At 41.2% G+C, this 17,729-nt stretch overlaps 1 protein-coding gene across 3 annotated transcripts in view; it reads right to left on the bottom strand.

Annotated features, from left to right (window-relative positions):
* Nucleotides 1-17,206, bottom strand: part of AFTPH (aftiphilin) — a 54,661-nt gene extending 37,455 nt beyond the window's left edge. The window contains exon 1 of one of the 3 annotated variants that reach the window (XM_063115989.1): nucleotides 17,054-17,206. The gene's annotated coding sequence lies outside the window, so the exon portion shown is untranslated. The remainder of the gene's footprint in view (nucleotides 1-17,053) is intronic. The other 2 variants (XM_063115987.1, XM_063115988.1) reach the window with 2 other exon arrangements.
* Nucleotides 17,207-17,729: the final 523 nt, after the last annotated feature.

Genomic DNA, 17,729 nt, shown 5'->3' with positions numbered 1-17,729 from the left:
CTAATTGGGAGATGCTAAAAAAAAATACCATGAAAAAAAAACCCAGAAGGAAGAGAAATTGGGGGAACCAGTCATTAACACAAAAGAGACCCTCTCTTATCACTCTACCACCCTTCTGCAAGCAGAGCACACTTCTGGTATTGGAACTTGACCGAAGAGAAAAGTGTTGGTGGGGGAAGAGACCATGAGGAGGTACGCCGTGTCAGGGAAGGGTTCTGCATTCCTCACTTACCTCTCACTTTTGCTATTAAAGATAGACACAAACCCCTGCTCTTTCTACATGATTAAGACAGATACATGCTTGGGGCTGCCACGAACACATGTAGTTTGCCCATAAAAAACCTCTGTATTCAAAGAATCAATTCTGAAGAGCAGCAACATGAGGTAACAGCATTGCTCCAGCATCAAACGAATAATTCCCTGATATGTTAGAAGTGGCAAACACATGCTTAACCTTGTTGTTTCTAAAAATTCTACTGGCAAATACTTGTATCTATCTTTCTACATAAATAGATAAAGTCCAAATCCACGCAGAGGCATAGTTCTGAAGTTCATTTTCACTACTATTTCTCTATATCATTTTGACTACTATTTTTCTCTCTATAAAACTATGCAGTACAGCGCATGCAGAGACATACTGCAATCTCCCAATGGTCCTTGCAATTATTCACGGCTCACCCACCCCCATCACAACAGGCATTTTGCTAGTCTTAAATAAAAGCAAGTTCTCAGGGTTTCCTTTTTGAGATCCTGTAAGGTGACAAGAAACAATATAAAGAATCTGCTACCAGAAGAGAAAAGACATCCTGGCTCACAGGAAAGCTATTCCAGAAAGTGGGTTGGGGGAGGGATTGAAATCCAACTTTTATCTGATGAGAAGGTTTTGTTTTCCTTTTCTTTCCTAATAAGGTCTGGGAACATTTGTATGAGGTTATATCTAGACTAATAAAATGGACTCCATACAAGTCTGCCCACATACAGGTACGAGCAATAGGTATGACAACACTTGAAGCAAATAATCCTAACCCTATACTGGTAAACACTCACAGGCCCTGCTCAGACGACACCATTAACCATGCTGGTTAAGGATTTTTGGTTAAGTAGCAGGGATAACGGTGTCATCTGACATGCGTTTTTCTTAACCAGGTGCATCCACTAATCACACTGTGGTCGGCCTCACTAACCATGTTATGCAGCATGGTTAGCAGCACTAACTTCAGTTTAAGGAGTCGTCTGACATGCACCCATGGTTAACGGGCCAGTATAGCTTCCAGTATAAAGTGGCCAAAATTGCCATGGCCGCTCTAGCCTGTAGACTCAATCGCTGCTCTAGACTGCTGCTTTGCTTAAAATTCTCATTCTTCCAAAGCAGATAAACTGTATGGACAGGATGGAGAATATGATATACAGAGATGACTGGGGGGTTGTGGAAAACTGATGACAACAACTCAGGGCCACCTACTTCTTATTTTTAGAGGCACCTTTCTCCAACCTGGTGCCATCTAGATGTGTTGGCGACTGCAATGTCCATCACTGTTAGCAAGCATGGCCACCGGTATCCTCTTTTCCAGAATTCCATATGCAATCCACCAAGTAAGTCCAAAACCAGAGCAGGACTTTAAACAGACTAGCATAAACCAAATGAGGAGACAACTAATGAATAGTGTTACTGTTCCACTATTCCACTGATTGGAGGCTTCTGCATCTTCATGCAAAGTGAAATTTAAAGTTACTTTTGAGTAAGCCCCACAGAACACAATGGGTGTTTCTTTTAAATAAACATGCATGGCTAACCACTGTACATTACTCTCTTCAATAGAACCCAAATAGTATTCCCAGCTCCTATCAATGCAGGCAGATTTCACCCTCCTCATCCCAAATATCTCAAAGAGAGATGGGCTATCATCTTTCCCAATTGAATTTCTGCCTGCATTTCCTGTAAGCAACTGAAATGTTCCCTCCTTTTATTGCTCCCCATGACTAACACAGAACTCTTGCTCTTACCACTGTACCTTATTCCCATCAGCAGCACTCAAAGAGTCCTTCCTGTTCTTATCAAGTTCTATTTGGTTGGCTTAATGCAGGGCAGGCTGCTGAATCTGCTGGGAAATCTGAGTTTGAGTTGAGTCTCCTCATGTGCCAGTTTACCTGGAGACCCTCTCCATCACCCCACCTATCCCAGCAGATTCAGCACCCGGCCCTGACCTGCCAAACAGCAGCCTCTTATCTTTCTCGTTCTCAGCCACTAATAATATGGAGTAAACAGGAGTCGTTCCCCCTCTCAATATTCTAAAACAGCTGTGACAGGAGAGGGAGGGCGAGAGACAGTTTTGAGCATGGACTGACTTATTGCTAGTCCCACTGACTATCATTACTTGTTTAAAAATGTATTTTAAAGACTAAATGGTCACCAACACCTTTTTCCAAAGTCACTTTTGACAGGCGGAAGGGTTGTTCTTTCCGGGTTTTTTCTTTAAACTACTCTTTGCGCCTCAGAAGTTAACCAGTTGTCCTGAAATTTTCAGGATACGTAAAATGAACACTTCTTTCTGGCACCTGAAAATTTCAGAAAGATTGTAAAAATGTTTTGATTTTATAAAGGTTATAACACCACCACCAACACCACCCTTGAACTTGATTTAACATGGTGGAATGCTCAAATTTCTGACACGCCTTAATGCAACAGTCACTGCTGTAGCAGCTATAATTTAATTATGCTGCACTTTTTGACTTTGGAAGCTTACATTAAGATATAACAGCAGTTTATGTATATATGCAGGTGCTCATGGCAGTTCCACTTTATTTATTAAAAGCATTTTTATCCCACTCTTTAGCTAAAGGGGGCTTCCTCACTGGCTTACAAAGATGGAGATGGTCCCAGCCTTCAGGCTTATACCCTATTTCTTCCATTCTAAGATGCACTTTTTTTCCCATATAAACATCTCTAAAAATGGGGTGCATCTTAGAATTGCGGGTGTGTCTTAGGGTTTTTTTTTCTGTTGGTGGTACTGAAATTAGTGTGCGTCTTACAATCGATGGCATCTTACAATTGAAGAAATACGGTAATCTAAAAGACGTTTCTGAAAGAGATGACATACAAAAGGGGATGGGAGGGAAAAATAGAAAAAAGCAAGTTCAGGCACCATCTTTTAAACCTGAAGTCCTTGTAACAACCAACTGAGATGGAAACAGTTCAGGTAGCCTGATGAAAGGATTGCCACTAGGTGACCATTTAGGGAGGGCTAAAGGCAGCTGGTCTCTCAAAAGAGGCACTGAAACAGCCGTGTTTCTCTTCTCTCACAAAGGTGCTGTAATCTAATGGAATTTACTACTGGAAAGGGAAAACAAATGTTTCCAGGCACTTTCAGTGGAAGATGGTGTCAAAGGAATGGTGGCTGCTAGGGCATCTGCATCTAAGCATGATGTGCTGACTGGCTACACGCCGCGCCATGTTAGGCTTTGCTAACCAGCCAGGACAGACCTGTCCCCATGGCACTAATATTGCATTCCCCATTCCCCCACCAATTCCATGCCTCCACTCTCACTTCTAAGCACCTGCCAATAATGACACTGGGCTCCCACCCACTCAATGGTAATGATCTTTTACTTCCAGAATGTTGATTCTGAAATTGGAAAACTGAAGAGTTTACTTTTGCATGTTGTCGTATGTGCCTGGAAACATTTGTTTTCCAAAATGTGTCCGGGCTTAATAAATTTAGGACTTCTGAGAACTTGTTTCTCTCTTGGTCATTTGCTATATCCAGTGCCTTTCCATGTTGGGTTTGTTGTTCTTATACTTCCCTCTGCACTACCTCACTAGCAGCTATTGGACACAGATAGACTGATTTTTCCCACTGCAAGAATTCCAACTGTGAAAGAGAGATGTGCTCATTGACAACACCAACAGGATACACATAGCTGTGTACACAAATGAAGATCTAGGAGCTCCAGTACTTGCAGAACACACAGTTGTCACAAATGTGAAGCTGACCTTAGAAGTCATACATGCTGTCTAGGACTGAAGATACCAGAGCAGTCCTGACTTCTTTAAAGTTCCTCACACACAAAGTCTTTCAGTTGTGAAGGAACACACTACAGAGGCACACAGGTCTTCCTGTAGAATTACATGCACTAGTATAAGAACAAAATTAAACCAACTATGCAATAATCAAATACTACAAACAAGCATTACTTCTAGTTTTTTAAAAAATTGACTGCACAATATAAATAACTGACAGTTACAGATTTTATACTATCTAGACACAAGAACCGGGAGTCACATTCCTTGCAATGTGCTACCTAGATATATAAGATTATCAGAAATTTGGAATCCAAAGGGGGAAAAGGGTTGGGGTTTTGTTTTTAATTTTGAGAAAAATGATATATGCAATGGGTTGTATCCAACTGTGTCATTCTGCTAGTGCAAAGCTTCTATGACTTGTAGAAACCCTGTTTTAATCCTTACATAAATGTCAAGTTCAACACTTTGATTCAGCTTATGCTAGCCATTATTACATGTGCTTTCACAACTCGTTACAACTTCACTATACTAAGTGTTGCTTGAAGCCTCTTGTACACCACTTCTTGTACATTTTACGTTAGATACAACATGTTTGGGGTTTGTTTTTTTAAAAAAATCTAAACTAACTTAACTACTTTAAGAACATGAAATAGGTACAGCAACAGAAAAACTATATATTTGGTATTATTTATGAAATTTAAAAGTATAAATGTCTTAATCTTATTCAAACAATTGCAAGTATCTCTTCACTGTATTCTCTAAATATTCTCTGAGAATACATCCCCTCCAACTGCTAGGTGAAACTATTTTTTTGCTTTCTGCACCTAGTACATCATTTAACATTAACTCCAGCTTTGTTAAAATAAGAACTGCCTCGTTTCACTCTACTTCTGTTTCCACCTAAGGAGGAACCTGTGTGTTCCACCTAAGGATGGAGACTGTTTCTAGCTGGATTTTATATTTTCAGAAAGGGGGAATAAACCATTACTTGTTTCTTCATCTGAGCCTTTGGGAGTGTCCTAGCAGCAACCTAAAACGATCTCAGCACCCTTGTGTGTGTATTTTCAAACAATCACTCATTCTTTTCACTTGATGCAGAAGATGGCGGAATCTGCAGAAAGCAAACAAGAGGAGACGGGGACTGTGTACATATGCCTTGTCATGTTGCAGGAACACTATGCTCAGCTGACTCTAAGAACACATGAGGATGTTCTGTATTCTGCAACATTTCCAAAGTAGTTTTCCAATATTAAATCCTACGGGCATTGCTGGTTTAATAATCCAGTCTAATGAAGGAACAATGCTGTCATCACTACCATTCCTACATTTTTAGAAGAAAATATTTTGTAACCCCTCAAAATGTCCAGTTTTCCATTTGGGGCCTAAGAGAAAAATGCAGCTATTTTCTGAATTTGTCCTCCAGGGCTTCATATCCTCTGCACTGTCCTGGGAAACCTACCAAGTAGGAGTAGCAACGGAGCAGGTCTTTATTAAGTCGTACGGGGACTCTGTGGGAACAGGATTGGCAACTATGGAAACAGTGGCCTAGATAGGCCTTTTTTCTGATCAAGCACAGCACTACTTATGCTCTTGGGTATGGCACCCTTGGATCTGGAGAGACCCCACCCCCACCCCAACATCTAAGAGAACATGGATTTGACAAAGTTATTCAAAATCCTCTTCCCTTACTTGTCCAAGAATCCTCCCATTTGTTATCATCTAGCATCTAAGCTTGATTCATGTGGTAGATTTCAGCTTCTGTAACAAAACTAAATTCTCACATTTCAGTTACAAATGTGTAAAATTGGCAATTAGGTTTCACATTGTACACAGCCCAGTATAAATGAGAAAATTTGCTTTCAAGAATATATATTTCATCTTCAATACTGAGAAATATGACATCAAGAAAATCACATCTACAGGGGACAAGATGAGAGATTTATTAATGACCTATTTATCAGATTATGGGAACATGAATTTGAGTACAAATTCAATTTAAGTATTTTTGGAGGAAAAATGAAAATGGTTCCAAGTTTGGGAAGGGCAGAAGAGGTTGGAACAGGCAAAGCAGCTGTTGCTATGGTTTAAAGGTTGAACTAATCTAGGTTTCTGGCAGCTACATATTTTTCTTCTTAATTGAAGGTAATGGAATTTGTCCTTGACTGTTCAACCTTTAAATTGCTTGCTTGGGATTTTTTTTTATTTTTTTATTTTTTTGCCATTTCACATTAAAACTGACACACAAATAAGACAGAGCGAGGGAGAGATGAGGTTCTCTCATAGGAGTTAAGATGTTTTTCTTCTGGACATCTCCCATTTCTTCACACTCAGTACTATTACAAAAGAGCTGCTGCACAGACATTTCACCATTAAAACTCATTCAAAATATGTAACTATAAACAAGTCAATATATATTCCTCCCTGATTTAAACAAAAGTTAATTTACTTTCCATAAATCGTTTCTTATACTTAATATACCCACTTGTTTCACAAATACTTCTATAAAATTAAAACGATTTTGCTTTGCTCGTCTTCAGTATGGTTGCATACAAATATTAACTCTTATTTCTGCAAAGATACATTGAATTTAAATCTTAGCCACAAACAATACACACACACATACATGTCTGTATTTATTGAAATTTCTGATTATTTTAAAAGCTACCTTCCGTGCAAATTGGGCCGTAGCTAGACCTGAGGTTTATCCCAGGATCATGCTGGGTTTGTCCCTGTCTGAGCGCTGGACGCCCTGCGTGGCACTTAGATTAATAGGTTTGACCCCAGGACAATCCTGGGATAAACCTTAGGTCTAGCTATGGCCTTGGTCACAGCAGGCTATCAAGTGGTCTACCTCCTCTACTTGTAACAGGCCTCTGAATACCCCAAAAAGCTGTGCTGGACAACTCTGAGCAGACGCGATGGTGGCAGAGAAATACAATTTCTTCATTGCCCTCACTGCCATGGAGTAGGCTTTCAAATGAGCTCTGTCCTATATTCAACCAGATTTGATCTGAGTTGTCCATCAATGTTACTCTAGTCAACACCCCACTTATTTTATCAACCAGAGCATCCTGTAAAACTAGTGGGCTCATTTGGCTCCACCGTGTGGGAGAGGATGCTTAGGAACTATCATGTCAAGTGCCCGGGCCATTGTTCTAGTCCAGAGATCAACCAGGGCTTCGACAGAATCGCCTGCTGAGGTGACAGGAAAATCCCCAAGAGCCTTCAGAAGGTCATCTAGATTCATCAGTCTCCTGGGCCAGACCATCTTAATCGTCCCACCCCTGCAAAGGCTCCAAAGTTCAGCAAGTCAAAACTCCACCAGGTCGTAATCTGTCCAAGGCAACAGAACTATAGCAAGTTCCTCCAAACCCAGATCACCATAACCCCACCCTACACAGAAAAGATCCAAAGTATGCCCTGCTGAATGAGTGGGGCCAGATATTAACTGGGACAGACCCACTGCTGCCACTAAAGCTATGAATTCCTAAGCCACTCCTGACAAGTTGGCCTCAGCATGTATTGTTGTACCACCCCAGGGCCACTTCGGCTAGCTGAGGAAAGGAGACGGTTGAGCAGGGTGACAGGCTGTTCACTGACAGAATCCCTTTCTGTCCCAAACACCCACCTGCAAATAATACACACAAAACTGGAAGATTCCAGCATGGGGTACCTGGATAGTGGGTTACTGCAGATTACTGCAATGTGTTATATTTAGGACTGCCTTTGAAGATGAACCAGAAACTTGTAAGTACAAAATACGGTGGTGAAGGTACTGACTGGAACCAGGCCTTATGATCATATTACACTATTATAGCATCATCACTGGCTTCTGGTTCATCTCCAGGCTCAGTTCAAAGTGCTTGCTTTGCCCTATAGAGCCTTTTATGACTTTGGGTCATAGTATCTGAAGTACCTTTTCCTTTATGTACCTATCCATTCCCCGACATCGGAGGACCCGCTCAAAGTACCCCCACATACTGAGATACATCAGGTGGCCACTTGAGAGCCAATTTTGAAATGCCCTCCCCAGAGAAGTCTATCTGGCACCTTCATTTCTGACCTTTCACCACTGCCTTTGTATTCGCTCAGGCCTTTTAACTTGCTATGTTTTAATCTGCTATTCACTTTTACTGCCCAGGGCTTATTCTAGAGGGCTTAAAAAAATCTCCACAGAAATTTCAGATCTTGTAGTATCTCTCACTTTTGATATGTTAGACTCTGCTATTGTATATTGTTGTCTTAGCTTTTCTTGCATTTTGTTGGTGTTTTATTTTATGTCTATGTACCTCACTCTGAGAGCCTTGGGTATTGGGTAATTCAAATAAAATAAATAAATGAGCTATTATTTTAAATATTTACAAAGATACATTTAAACAAAGAGACAAATGGTTCTTTGTATGGCTTATTAAAGAATGAGGTTTCTTAAATATCAAACTTTCAGGGACAAAGACTGAAATGGTAATCAAATACATTTTCCCCCTCCTCCAGGATTTAAAAATAAATATCTTTTTGGACAGCATCAGCAACACAAAGATTCTGTTTGCACATAAAAACAACCCATGGCTTAATTAAGCCAGGTTACTGAACTGAGGATTGTCCGAATTCAGAATTATGAGTTAACTATGGGTTTTTAACCACGGATAATCCTCAAAGAGAACCCATAGCTTGTTGCTTGGTTGTCAACTGTGGGTTGTTCAAGCCATGAACTGCCATCATGTCTGAATACATAATTGTAGGCTGTGTGTGGGTTGTTTTGCCAGGATACAGAGGTGGCTCCAGTGTTGCAAAGGCTCCCAGGATGAGGGCTGGGAGCACAGTAAGGGGGCTAAACAAAATAACCCACAAATTGGCGAAATCCCGTAATGTGCTCTATCATATGGCAGCTGTAGTGTAGGTGGGTTAGGTCAACAACCCAAGGCTTAATTAAGCCATGGGTTGTTATGTACAAACTGTGTCAAAGTCTTATAATTGCTCTTAGCAAATAAAATCACTGACTACATGTAGATATTTGAATATTATGAAGGCAATACACTCAAACCTACTTGTATATCTACTTAAACCTGCTTGAATTGTCATACCGTACTAGGGAGGAAAATCAATGCCTTAAAATTGGTGGTCTCCTGAAGGCACAATTAAAACTGGTGACTGAGCTTCAGGCATCTGAGACTCTTCCATCATCTCTGGACTAAATTTACTAATGAAATCCTAATTCCTTTGATTTTATGCTTAAGTATATTTGGGGTATAGAAATCATTAAGAAAACATAATTGCATTTCAGATTAAAGTCCAGTATGGTCTTCAACTTTGCATCTGTTCATGGCAGAACAGTACTAAAGCACACGTTGCAGAAAGAAAACTACTTTGGCTTGGACAGATTAAATGCCAATCCATTTGAGCAATGCCCTTTTGGGGCTTTATAAAAACCTATCCACAGACTAAGGAGATTAAAGAGAACTTTTTAAATAAGCATGCTTGAGAACATGATGGGAAGACTGTTAACACTTTCATAAATTAGTGCTTAACAAAATATTTGCACAAGATCTCCGAAAGCTTGAACATATTTAAACATATCCCATCCCAGAGAGAGATCAAGTGATATTTTGCTATGAATACTTTTATATGACATCAATAACCTTGGCAAACCAATTCCCAGGCTCTTCAATACCATTCACACCTATGTAATCAGCATAAACAACTGTGGTATCTGATTTTTTTCTGGTACAGCAGTCAACATATCTCATCGAAAGCATGCACTTGTTGGCACCGTGCTGTGCCAACAGCTTTCAGGGCCTGCAATAGGAAGAACATTTGAAAAACTCTGGTGCGCATGAGAAATATTGCAGGCTCTTGTTTGGACCCCAGCTATTATCCAACAGTCTTGTAACACCTTTAAATAATGGTGAGCAACTTCTGTATCTCCAGATGTTTTAGCCAACAAACTCTCATCAGCCCTAGGCAGCACCAGCCAATGTTGGGGTGTGATAGGAATTGTAAGCCAAAACATCTGGAGAACCACAAATTGCCCACCCCTGTCTTAAAGATGAATGCATTTATTATGGCATAAGCTTTCACAGTCTACCCCATCAGACATATGTAGTACTAAACTAAGTTGACAAGCAGCACATGGGTGTCGAAAGAAAATGTTAAAAGGTGGAATTAAATGGTAATACAGTCTGTAACAATTCAACTAGAGATTAACTCTATGCAAAGTAAGCACAGTGATAATTTACAACAGCAGTAATTGGTGATAACAATGCTAAGATTACACGATGTAAATTAACACCTACAATGGGAAAGAAAACCATTGACTTGGTTTGCACATAATGCTAACCCATAGTTAACCATGTTTTGTTGCCTACCCAGAATGTGTTTGGCAGACAGCTGAACAAATCAAGGTTTGTTTTCTTAATCACTGGGTTGTTCATTTCCCTCTGCCTTCACCCATTCCTCTCTATATCCCAAATACATTTGTGCTGCTTTAGTACTGGCATGCAGAGAGTCTGAGTTTGTTTGTTTTTTGGTTTTTTTTACTATTCTTGCCCACTGCCTCTGCAACCTGGTGAAAAAACTCATGAACAACTGATAGTTCTGGGTTCATATGTAACAACCACCCACGGCTTAAAAAACCCAGAGTTCACAACCCAACAACAGATCATGAGTTCTCTTTCACAGTTGTTCGTGGTTAACAAACCATAGTTCGTTAGGGTGGCTGGGTTCACACATCATGACAACCCAGAATTCAACAACACATACCCTGGGCTAGCACTGTGCAAACCCCAGTCACTGTATATTCAGATCCAAATGAATAGAATCAAACTTCGTTATAAGTTCAGATTCAGCTATTTCATGCTGGAGTCTCCTTTAAAAATTCTTCTGTTTATGAATGATAACTTTCAAGTCAGCAACAGACTGAAATGTTCTGATACTGATTAGCTATCCCATATGGCTTGAGAACTTGGAACCTAATTCACAGTGTGTGGAATAAAACATGGTTTGACGTTAATATGGCTTTTGACAATTCTAGCTTCTGAACCCAATATCCCAGTTTCCAAATTCCTTTTTTCTAAACTAAAAGCCCTAAATTCATCAAACCCAGAGATAAGTTTCCTAGGTAGTCAGTTCAGATCATCTCTATCTATCTATCTGGGGTTTTTTGCCTCCATGTGCATCACTTTACACTTTGTTACATAGAAATATATTTGCCACTTGGCTCATTCACACAGTATGAAGAGATCCTTTTGGAGCTCATTGCAGTTCTCCCCAGTTTTCACTATCCTGAATAATTTGAAACCATCTGCAAATTGCTAAGTTTACCCATGAGTCTTTGGTAAAGGGCTTTGTCAAAAGCTATTTGGAATTCTAAATATAGGGCTGGATCTAGAGACCTGAGAGCAGAGTTCCATTCACGGAACAAAGCATTCTCAGCTCCTATGAACAGAAGTGGAAAAGGGGTTTTTCACCTAATTTCCCTGCAGCCCCCTGAAAATCAACTCTAGGGAATTTGTGGACCATTGAGAACAGTAAGAAGTTGGCGCTGGGAGCTGAACATAGAAGGGGGAATCTTTTTTTTAAAAAAAAACTTCCCATGCCTCTGTTCGCAGAAGCTTCTCTGCTGGATGATCAGGGGTCTGGAAACAAAGCCCTATGAAGACAGACTGAAAGAACTGTGCATGTTTAGCCTGGAGAAGAGAAGATTGAGGGGAGACATGATAGCACTCTTCAAATACTTAAAAGGTTGTCACACAGAGGAGGGCCAGGATCTCTTCTCGATCCTCCCAGAGGGCAGGACACAGAATAATGGGCTGAAGTTACAGGAAGTCAGATTCCGGCTGGACATCAGGAAAAACTTCCTGACTGTTAGAGTAGTACGACAATGGAACAGTTACCTAGGGAGGTTGTGGGCTCTCCCACACTAGAGGCCTTCAAGAGGCAGCTGGACAACCATCTATCAGGTATGCTTTAGGGTGGATTTCTGCATTGAGCGGGGGGTTGTACTCGATGGCCTTATAGGCCCCTTCCAATTCTACTATTCTATGATACAATCATTTTTTTTAAAAAAAAACAACAACCAAGTTATATCAAAGCATTTATACCAATCAGCACAAAGTCAGTCACCTCAAAATACTTCAAATGTATTCATACTGCATATTAACTGAATGAAGAGCAGTTTACCTTTGATGAATACCACAACCCAATATACTGAGTTTTAGATTTACAACAGATTCTTTTACCTACAAAGAAACAAGTGATGTTATTCTTAGCTTGGTCAGCATAAGCTTACATCATCTATAATGTATCAGTGGATTGTATCTAAACAGGTTGCTCTTACAGTACCTGTATAAATTGAAGTGTTGAAACGACCAATGTCTGCTATCTGCTTCTAATGGAAACATGAGCTCAAGGTATTATATTTCTCTAGCAGCTACTGTACCTGCCTCAGTTTGATAATGTTCTAGTTCAAGGTGGAACCTCTTGCTGAATTTTAGCCATATACACTACATCTATTCAGCCTATGGGAGCCCATTGCTCTGTACATCTAGCAAGAAGCCAATAGTTAAGTTGGCTCCTATGACAATTCTTTTCTAAAATAGCTGCTGTAGAAGACCTCTCTCTACCCAGGGATCTGAGCAAATGATCGCAGTGATCAAAGTTCACTACCAACCTAGTATAATGTTCACCACCTTATAAATAATCAACATAGTCCAAAATGTAGCAAAGTCATTTAACCACTCTCTCTAGGGTAGATAGATGGAGAGACAAGCCATAACACAACTAGCCAAATGGTCCTTTATACTTTTAACTTACTTTCTTACAGTCCCCCTATGATGGGCATGCATTTTAACTTTAAAAGGTTGTAATATTTATTTGAATCAAGAAGGAGGGAAGACCTCAATAAGAAACACTAAATGAATCAACTGGCCCACAAATATGGCAAAAAGCAAATGAAACACAAGATAAGAACATATCTGATAGATATTCAAAATGTAGGTACATGTACACCAAACTAAACTTGTCGTAACATATTTCCACATGTTTTCATTTGTATGCAGCATTACTATTTGTGTTCTTCCTATCTTTGTCACATAGAGTTTAATTGTATTGGATGTTACCTCACTTTCATGACATGAATGGACCCGGGTCAGCTTGATACCTTGTGCTTTTATTTGCCACAGCAAGTTTAGTTTGCTGTAGTTATACCTTATATCAAACATATTCTTATCTTGTGTTTCATCTGCTTTTGCCATAATTGTGGGTTGATCGACTCGTTTGATAATTAATATTTATTTGGACACAAGAAATTAAAAAATATCACTGGCTCTACTAGGTAAGGTTTCATTTTAATTTTAGAAACAGTTATGGGGGATGTTTCTCAATGCATTTATGGAAATTAGTCCTAATACAGATGTTGTATATATAAGCCCCACTGTATTACAAAAATCCTATTGTATTACAGTAATGAATAGTACGGCTTAAAAAACAACAACACTATAGTAGAAACTCCTCCCATATGTACCTGCCTGGACCTTAAGATCATCCACGGGGGTCCTTCTCCATGAGCCCCTGCCAAAGGAAGTGAGGCAGGTGGCTACTAGGAGGAGAGCTTTCTCCGCTGTGGCACCCCGGCTGTGGAATGAGCTCCCCAGAGAGGTCCGCCTGGCGCCTACACTGTACTCCTTCCGTCTCCAGCTGAAGACCTTTTTATTCGCTTAGTATTTTAACACTCAATTTTAACTTAAATTTAAATTTTACTGTTCTAACTCTGTATTTTAATCTTATATCAATTTTGCTGCGTGGTTTTATTCTGGTTGGGCTTTTTATACTGTATTTTGTATTTGTGTTTTTAACCTGTTGGTTGTTTTATTATGGTTTTAATTTTTGTGAACCGCCCAGAGAGCTTCGGCTATTGGGCGGTACAAAAATGTAATAAATATAAACAAACAGTAACAAGCAGCTCTAAGGCCCAATGCCACACCAACTGTTCTGGAGTCTCCTTACCCTATTTTAAATATTACAGTATCTAATATATTAAACATATTGAATATAGTTGAAACAAAAGGTGTCTGTTTTACTTTCACCTTCCTCTAAACTAGAGATAGATTTTTGTCATGTTCATTAAAAAGAAAAAAAAGAGTCATAAGTTTAGATTCAGACTTAGTCATGCTTAGTGTACACCCAATGAAATCAATGGGACTTTTTGTTATGAATAAATTAAGTCCTATTGATTTCAGTGGGTCTATTTTAAGCATGACCAAGCCTCCACCCAGGCAAATTTAGTTGCTCTACTCACACAATAGTGGTATTTATTACAAACATCAGACTTCCTCTTTGGTCACAAGCAAAGGAAGTTTTAGAACGAACAGAATAAATAAAGTCAGCCCTGTTAGGGCAAGTTCACATGAAAATTCTTACTGCCACAACAGATACATAAAAACAGAATTCCTAAAGAGAGAGAGAGAGGTAACTCAGGATGGAGTGATGGCAGCAACTTAGATTTGGCTTTTTAAAAATCCAACGATGCACACTCCCATCAACAAAAAGCTAGGCTGCAATCTTATGGAGCCAAACAATTTTTCAGATCTCACTCTCTAAGGACGGAGAGAAAGATCTGCCCTCAAAGAAGGAAATCCAAGCCTTGTCCATGAGACTGTGTAAAGGTGTTCAACTAATGTCAGAAAGGCAAAAGCAAGCATTCTGGGGCCTGCTGGGAGAGACTGTGGATCCACAGAATTCAAAGCATTCCAATTTTCCTGACATTTCCCCAGAATGCAGAGGAAACTGCTCTGGAGCTGGTAGAGTTTATTTTTCTCCCATTGATATCAATAGGAAGAAATTTTAAAAAAGAGAAGCTGTTCCCAAAGGGGGGGGAGAGTTATCCCCCCTTCTGGCTTGAGTCTAGCAGGGCATAGAAAAAGATGGTTCCTCTGCCTCAAATTGCTTTCGTCCACCCCGTGCTTCACAAGAAACCTAATCGCTACAGGTTCAATGTTGTTCTTTACTCAGAGAAACAGAAACTCTTTCAGTTTGTTTACAGGAGCATGAGAGATCTTATTTATTTATTACATCTCTATACTTCCCAATAGCTGAAGCTCTCTGGGCATTTCACAAAAATTAGCACCACAAAATACAGCATGAAATTCAATATAAGGGATTAGAACTGCAGTATGGAAGTGCAGATTAAAATGTCATTTTTAGTCCAAAGAAGCTACTTAACTAAATTTCAGGACACACTTGAATGTACTTCAGCATTTAAAAGCAAATCATTTAATTGTATGAGAAACTTTTAAAAACAATGCCACCTGGAAAGTTAGAGCTCACACAGTACTTAAAATGGTCAGAATATTCTATTAAAACTGTCCAGAGTTCATCACCATGGAAGCCAACAAGAAGAGTTTTAAAGCATCAACACTACTTTGAGGTCTAGGAGCAAGCTTAACAAAGCTCCTCCAATTACAATACGAAACTAAAGATGCCTGAAACAAGGGTCTCAAGACTGGTAGCAACACCTGGCAATTAAGGACTCCTTGCATGTTCCAATGGAGATTCAGTTCACGTATTTTTTTACATGAGCTTTTGTCAAAGACCCACTTTTTAACTCTTTGCCTAACCGCAGAACTAGACACTGAGCAAGTGTTTACAAAGAGCTGCCAGTTAATATTAACTGATCTATTTTGTTGCTCCAAGTGCAGCAGCCATTCTCTCACACATTCCACAATAAAAATGAAGGTTTGCCTGAATGCTATCAATAGATCTCATCTTTGGGATTCTCTGAGATTCTGGACTGAAGATAAGTCTCCCATGTGTAAAAATAAATCAATAATTAAAAAAAAAACCTCAGCAACAGCCACTTCAGTGATATTCCTCTTGAATGCACTCCACCAACCGAATTTGTGTTATAATCCTAATAGAATCGTAGAATAGCATAGTTGGAAGGGGCTTACAAGGCCATCGAGTCCAACCCCCTGCTCAATGCAGGGATCCACCCTAAAGCATCCCTGACAGATGGTTGTCCAGCTGCCCCTTGAATGCCTCTAGTGTGGGAGAGCCCACAACCTCCCTAGGTAACTAATCTATCTATTAGATGATTCTGGGGATCATCTAGTAGATAGATGATCCCCAGAAAAACAAAACCAGTTGTGCACGGTGCCATTTATAATAGTCACCACAGCTTGATCCACTTTTTCACACTAAGGAGTCATGAACGAAATGGAGAAAGAGAAACAAAACAGGTGAGTAAGCCACAGTACTTACAGGCCCCTGAGATGCATCAGCTACTGACTTAGAAGAACAGAGACAGCTTGGCAACAGCCCCAAAAGAAACCCAATACCTTCCATGGCCCCAGACGAGGCCCACAGTACATCTTCATGACGACACTAGTGAGGAAGCTGGACAACCATCTGTCAGGGATGCTTTAGGGTGGATTCCTGCATTGAGCAGGGGGTTGGACTCGATGGCCTTGTAGGCCCCTTCCAATTCTGCTACTCTATGATTCCTCTATACTTCCCCTGTTATTGTTTTTCCCCCTCCCAACTTTTCAAAGGAAGCGCCTCTCGCCTCTCATGACATAACATAGGAAGAGGAAGTGCCCCATAATCTTTCCTTTCGGGCCCCCTCCATAGACACGTTGGAAGGCGCGTATCAAAAACACAACAATTCTTTCCCCACCCTTACGGGGCAAGAAGGAAGGACTCCCCTCCCTCGCCCCCAAACACTTGCTTTCTCTCCCCACTCCCCACCCCCCACCCCCACCACACACGCATACACGCATACACACGCACAAGCTGAGAGAGGCATGTCACGGTCCTCTAGCAGGTCCCCCGTTTCCATGCAGAGAGGGCTGCCTGACCAATAAATAGAGGGGGGAGAGAGGGGGCGCCCCCCACCCCCACCCCTACCCCCACCCCTATGGCTCTTCTTCCATCGAGACCCCTAGGAGACGGAGTGGGGAGGCTCCGCTTTCCCTTTCAGCTCCGAAACCCCAGGCTCCAACCTAAGGTAAACCCGAGGGCAGCGGCAGCAGCCTTTCTTACCTCTGGGCTGCTTCAGGGGCAGCTGGGCCGGGCATGTCCGGGCCAGACTGGACGAGGCTGGGAGGGTCGCTCGGGGCCTCCTCGGCAACCGCCATCAGGGCGAAGCCATCTCGAGCTCCCCCCCTCCACAGAGCCCCGCCAGGAAGCGCCTTTGGTCTCACCCAACTCCCCTCCCCGGCCGAGCCGCCCACTTAGTCCATTGTTTCCCAGCATCCAACGCGGCTCAACGCTCCCCTATCTTTGCGTGTCCCACCGCCACATCCTCCTCCTGCGTCACTTCCGGCAGCGCTCGGATCTTTGCGCCCAAGCCCATAGAGATAGAAACTTAGAGCGTCATGCCGTCGCAGTGAATGACGCTTGGGGTCTAAAGTCGAACTTGAAGTTCCACTGCAGCTTATAGGTTCCCACTACAGAAATATCAAGGGACCTAGGAGGACGCTACTCGCCATTCCATTTTAATAGACGCTCAGGCTGCGTCGTGCTATAGTTTTCTATCTCATAGATACAAAACCCGACCTAAATGAGATCCGCCGGCCATGTTTGGTGTGGGCATGCCTGACCCACAGTGGCGCGGAGCGGGGCTGCCATCTTGAGTCAGGGGCAGAAGTCTATGGCTTTACCTTACGCGGCAGAAGAGGGAAGCTGAATTGATGCAGAGGCAGCCATGTTTAGAGAG

Source organism: Elgaria multicarinata, chromosome 2, assembly GCF_023053635.1.
Source record: "Elgaria multicarinata webbii isolate HBS135686 ecotype San Diego chromosome 2, rElgMul1.1.pri, whole genome shotgun sequence".
Lineage (NCBI taxonomy): Eukaryota > Metazoa > Chordata > Lepidosauria > Squamata > Anguidae > Elgaria > Elgaria multicarinata.
This window is presented reverse-complemented; position numbering and strand designations above follow the sequence as displayed.